General features: G+C 37.6%; 1 protein-coding gene across 4 annotated transcripts in view; it reads right to left on the reverse strand.

Moving 5' to 3' along the window:
- The window catches only part of CD36 (CD36 molecule (CD36 blood group)), a 29,953-nt gene extending 24,597 nt beyond the window's left edge, over positions 1 to 5,356 (reverse strand). The window contains exon 1 of one of the 4 annotated variants that reach the window (XM_084206595.1): positions 5,281 to 5,356. The gene's annotated coding sequence lies outside the window, so the exon portion shown is untranslated. The other 3 variants (XM_084206593.1, XM_084206594.1, XM_084206596.1) reach the window with 3 other exon arrangements.
- Positions 5,357 to 6,000: the final 644 nt, after the last annotated feature.

Below are 6,000 nucleotides of genomic sequence, written 5' to 3' on the forward strand. Positions count from 1 at the left end.
GAAGTCAACATATTATTCTCATCTATCAGAACTGAATTTAAAATATGAAGATTAAGGTAGAAATTTCCAATAAGAATGCACTTTCTGGGAATTTATATTCAAGTGAAAATTATGTATCTTAAGCAGAATAGAAAGTACCATAACAAAATTAGCTATGGTCCATGAGGCTATTGGATAATTTAGACACAGATTTGACTACAGGATTAATAAGATCATTCACCCCATTCTAGAGTGTTTGGTATGTACTTTTTAATATAGTTTTAAAGATCCTTAACAGAATATTACTCAATAACAAGGAAAATGGTCCATTCAAATGTCTGAAAGACAATTTATAAGCAACTGTATAGAAGGAAAGATGGAAAATGTTATTACATTCTTTCTTCACTATTTAACTTAGACTTCTGTACATGTCAGCTTAAAGCAAGCCCTTATAAAATACAAATAATCTCATTATTTCTTTGAAATTATATGTTTCACATAACATAGAACATACATATATGTTCTTTGACATTATAGTTTCAAGCTTTTTAACTGCAATAGTGAGTGCTAGAAAATTTTCTTTAAAATATGCATTTTTAATAAATTCATATATCTCCAGAACTATATTTTCAAGAATATTAAATATCAAAAGACAGAATGCATGGGTAAGCCAGCCATACTGAGCCTAAACCACCACTGTTATCATGGTTACAAAGCATTTCACTAATCCATGTAAAATGTCACTTTTTCTCGCAAGCAGCTTTGCAAAATCCCTCCATTTTATTTTGCATTAAAAAGAAATATTTTCAAGATCTTCCACCCAACTGACCTTAAAAGTGTTCCTGAGGAAAACCCTCTGATTTTAAACGTTGTATCATATGACTCACCTTGAAAAAGGGCGACTGATTTTTCAGCTGAAGGCACAAGTACTTAGCACATGACTTGCATCAAGTTACCAGGAGACAAGCAGCTAAACCTCCCCACCAAGCACATAGGCTGTCAACTGGGGGGGGAGTGTTTATATATTCCAAGAGACGTCAGTTCCCTCTTTATCTTTTTTTGCCAGAGAAAAAGTTAAGTTGTACTGCTGCTGGGGGAAGGGGTTATTTTTGCAGCCTGACTAAAAGCCACTACCTACATCTCGTGGTAGGATACTTAGCGACTGCAATCTTTACCCAAGTTTGATCCAACTGAGTCAAAGGTCAAGGAGACAAAAGGGTAACTGACTTACTTGGTTTCTGGTCACTTCTTCTTTCATATCTGCATAATTGTATTTTCAAGTAGATTGTGTATTTCAAGTAGTTTATGATAATGTTAGATAGATTTTTCAAGTAAAAAAAAATCAGGAAATTTTAGATTATGTTGAATAGGACTTTTTTCAGGTATCAGATACAAGGTTTCCTTGCCAAGTGCTAAGACTGTTCCTATTTTACTGGAAGTTTGATGAGCATCATACCAAAAGCTTCTTTTTCTGAATGTAGCTAAACAAACATTTATTTTTACACTGACCTCTCTATCAACCAACATGTTACTCCTTCACAATGTCCACTACTAAATAATAAAAGTTTGGCAAGCTTTTGCAGAAATATTTTATAAATGCCTCTTTATCTCAGGTGAATTCAATGAATGCATTGTTTTAAAAGATTCTTCTGGCAGCAGCAAGAGAAAGTGACTTTTATTTGGCTTAATTATGAGAGAGAAAAAATATTTCTAAAAATAGATTCTTAGGTCCAGACTCATGGTACAGCACTGAATAGTTTGCAAGTCACAGGTTTAGTATTTTCTGTCTGTTTTGACTGACTGCCGTTCTGTTATTTTGTGTTGCTCCACTTGGAAGCTTAGCTTTTGTGGGAAAATCTGCCTCTTTCTAATCTATTTCTGCTAAGCAAATCTCAGGTGGATGAAAATTAATAAATTTGAGGGTTTTGCCTCCTAGTAGTGAAGGCAAGACTGAAAGAGAGCCTGGTCATTTGAAAACAATTTTTGTGCAGTTTTCAGTACAAGGCTAGCTGCCAGTGCAAGCTTGTGACCCTGAATAACCAGCTTCTCATCCTTGAAAAGTGCAGAAATTTTGTTTTCCTCTATTTTCTAATTAAAGAGGGATGTTTAACCGCTGAAAGTTCAGCAGTCCTCCACACTGTGCTTGCCATGAGCTACTTTTATTGTTATTAATTGTTGCTATTGTACGTGCCCTCCTCGGATGGTCTCCTGAGGATGTCCTTGTTTGGGATCCTCCTTCACTGCTGCCTGTGCAGAGGTTCCCTACCATGCTCATTTTCTCTGTTTGCAGCATGTGGCAGTCAGTGTGCACCCTCCATGAGGAAAACACCTGGGGTTTTTGTTGGAAGCTGCCACTTTCAATGTAAGGATGTTCGGTTTTCAACACACGCATGCTGAGCTGCACCACCTAATGTTATGATTTACAATATCCTACAATCATCCTGCATAAGCAAAATCTGTTCCAGCAGCAGTGCTGGGCAGTGAAATGAGGACTGCCTGGTTCAACTGCAGAAACAAGCTAAAAGGATGGGAATCTGAGAGAGAAGCTGTAAACTTTTGGTGTCAGTAATTTCTGTTTCTTAAAAACAAACTAAAACAAACCATAATTATTTAATGGTTCTGTGTCCTCTGACTTCATATCAGAGTTCAGAGGTTGCAGAGGAGAGAGTAGGGACACAGAGCTACAGAAGGGGGACACAAAAACAAACATGTACTTCAGGAGAGTCCCCAGTGGTGCATCAACAGACAAACTGTGCCACAAGGAAAAGTTGTCAAAAAGGAGAAACAGAGTAAATGACACTCACATGCCTCATGAAGCCACAGAAAACTCCAGGAAGCCGAAAATGGGAACTGCTGTTGTTATTTCCAAATGAAGACCACGTACATTTTCTGGATTAAACATATTACTGACAAGAAAATGCTGAAGATATGAGTGCTATTCATGGCTTTTATACATATCTCATAGTGGGCCCTTTGGAAAACACTTTATTTGGGGTGCTTTCCTATATGCCTTCAGATTCCTAAATATGTTACGTCTCCCTTTTCTTCCTTTTCTTTTTATTTTTTTTTTAAATATTAAGATCAGTTCTATCAGACATACCTTTATAGTATGTACAATTTGAATTTTCAAGATGATTACATAAACATTTCCCACATTCCTGTAGGAATTCTTTGCTGTACATTATTGCACAGCATGAGTTTATATTTCTGTGTTTCCCAGTTATTGCACTCAGAATTTTTCTTCAACTGCCTATCATGAAGCTTATAAAAACTAGTGTTAACATTAATTCTTTTTCAGATGTGGAAATATCAACATACGTTCAATGATGTTTGGAAGCAAATTAGAAAGCTCCAGGAAAGTCCTGTCTCTACTTTTGCACCCTCTGAACTTTTTAAGGACATTAACTGTTAAAAAACACCCCACAAAATCTACTTTGTAGTTGTTAGGTAAAATGCCAACCCCTGGGGCAAAAGATTAGGCTACTATTCTCAGTATTTGAGACATGTTTTTCTATAAGCTTTTGGGTACTCTCCCTGATTTTGAGACAAATTATAGTAACCTGCTTTCCATGGTAAGTTAAAGCACAAATTTATTGTTTATCCAGGTTATTCTATTAGCATCATCATATGTGGCTTCTATTGTCTCTACTGAAAATCCTGTCATCAGCACTCAGTGGCCCTCTGGCTTCTTTGCAGGAAAGGGAAAAGTCCCACAGGAAGGGCTGTACCTTGCTCAGTAGTGAAAGATTAAATCATTAAACATGCCCCCCTCAAAAGAAAACAAAGCACACACACAAAAAAAAAAAAGAAAAACCCAACCAAAAAAAAAACCCTATGGCATTTGTCCCCAAATCAGCTCTTTCTGATTCAATCTGATTCAACGCACGTGCCCTTAGTTCTACTGAGAAGGAGAGTGATGAACCATCTGGAGAAGAAAAAAGAAAATATGCAATATGCCACAGCTGGGTGAGACTTCTGCCTCTCTCTGTGTCCTGGAGATATTATGAGGTATTACTTTATAGGGAGAGATATTTTGTATTCATGAAAGTTAATTTGATTTCCCAAGGAAATTAAAACCTTCTGTGTGTCACATCATCACACACTACACGAGAAGCATCGCATGAGCTCTCCACTCAGACCAGCTTCACCAATTCACTGCACTTCCCCTTCACAAGAGCCATCCCAGGGTGAGCATGGCCTGTCTTCAGGTATTGCACATAAAGAATATATGACACACAAATGATGAAATAATGATACAGAACTCATATCATTCCCAAATTCCATATTCACTATTTCTATCTCGTCTGTTCTCACAGTGACTGCTATTTTGTATGACCCGATTTTCCAAAAGCCCCAGGATAGAACGGAGTTTTTAGGTCAGGTCACCTCATATAAAAGAAGGAAGAACAAAGATATCTTAGTTGTTGCAGTTTTCCTTTTACTATCTTATCTATATTGTTCTAAAATAAAAGAAAGGCATAGTTTCATGTTGTGTTTCTTCTTGTTTAAGTCATTTACAAATACTTGTTACTGATAAACATCCAGCTAAAAGGAGGCATCCAGAGACAAATTGATTTCTTTTCCTCTCACTAGAGATGAGTGAACATAACTCACCTCAAGTACTTGAAATCTTTTCTTAGACAAGACTATACAGAATCATAGACTCATACAATCATTAGGGTTGGAAAAGATCTCCAACCTTTGAACAAGTACCACCATGTTCACTAAACCATATCACAGGTGCTACAGCTACTTATTTTGAACAATTCCAGGGAGTGCATATCTTTTAGAGGTCCTGATGTTTCCCCTTTAACTGCAAAGCACCTAAACAAGGGACTTAAGTTAGGCATCTAATGATTAGAATGATAATGTTAGAACAATTCCACTCCAAGTCCCCAAAAAGGTCTTTCATTTCCTCTCCACATCAGTGCATCATACTCATGGCACCAAAACAGTTGTACAAGGTTCTGGTAAATGCATACAGATTATGAAAAAAAAATAGAAAACTCCAGAAGAAAATTTCAAAATATTTACCAGCTGGCATGAGTGGAAAGTTTGGACAAAGATTGCAGACATGGTATTACATTTTTTTGCTCGGCTCACATCACAGGTTGTACTGCAGGTGTCTTGGCCTTCAAGGATTAGCAGTGCATGCCCTGAGTCACACTCCAACCACTCATATCAAGCATTATTCAACCTCCTGAAAAAAAAACCTCCCCACCATGCATTAATACCTTATTTCTCCTCACAAGAGTTTGGAAAACTCTTATCAAACTGCTGTGTAGCTCCTTCATTACCCACCAGAGACTCCCAGCCGCAGCTTTCCCAGCTCTGTTAAGTGTTGGGTCTTAAGGTGCTGTCCCTTGTGGTTCCCAATGTGTCCTGACGATATGGAAAAACATCCTAAAATACCAGTGGCTCAGGCCAACTTGGCAGCAGTACAGTGGAAACAGTGTGATATATTTGGCTCTGGCACTGATGAATTCCTCTGTCAAACTGTAATGAAGCTCTTGAAGGGGAAAATGGGTGATGGAAAACCCAGCAATTGCTTCAGGTTTTTGCCCTAGATATATTGCTTTTTGGGCTCTTTGTTACTGATTGGGGCATGCATAAGCTGCTGCCTTTCTCAGTCCTCAAAATCACTTTTAAAATTTGTTTTCAAGCGATTCTAGCAGAGGGATTAGGTGAAGAAATCCCAAGAGCAGCAGGGATAGACCAGACTCTGATTCTTCCAGTCCTGTGGGTTCATGTGAGAATAACTCAGCATATAGATAGGAGGGCACTCAACAAAACAGAATCCAACAGAGAAACTGTAATATTATAACATAGATTTGTTGTGAGTCTGGAACAGGCTATGGAAATATCTTTCTGAAAGGGGTTGGTCAATTAATGCTATTGAAACCTAAGTGTTGCCCCAAAAATTATAATTCATCACCCAATGTGCAATGAGCCAATCACACACAGAGCCAAGGGCTTTGTTATTTCATATTTGCAAAAAGATGGGAATTGTGTGGTGAATCC

This window comes from Fringilla coelebs, assembly GCF_963513975.1.
Source record: "Fringilla coelebs genome assembly, chromosome: 5".
Lineage (NCBI taxonomy): Eukaryota > Metazoa > Chordata > Aves > Passeriformes > Fringillidae > Fringilla > Fringilla coelebs.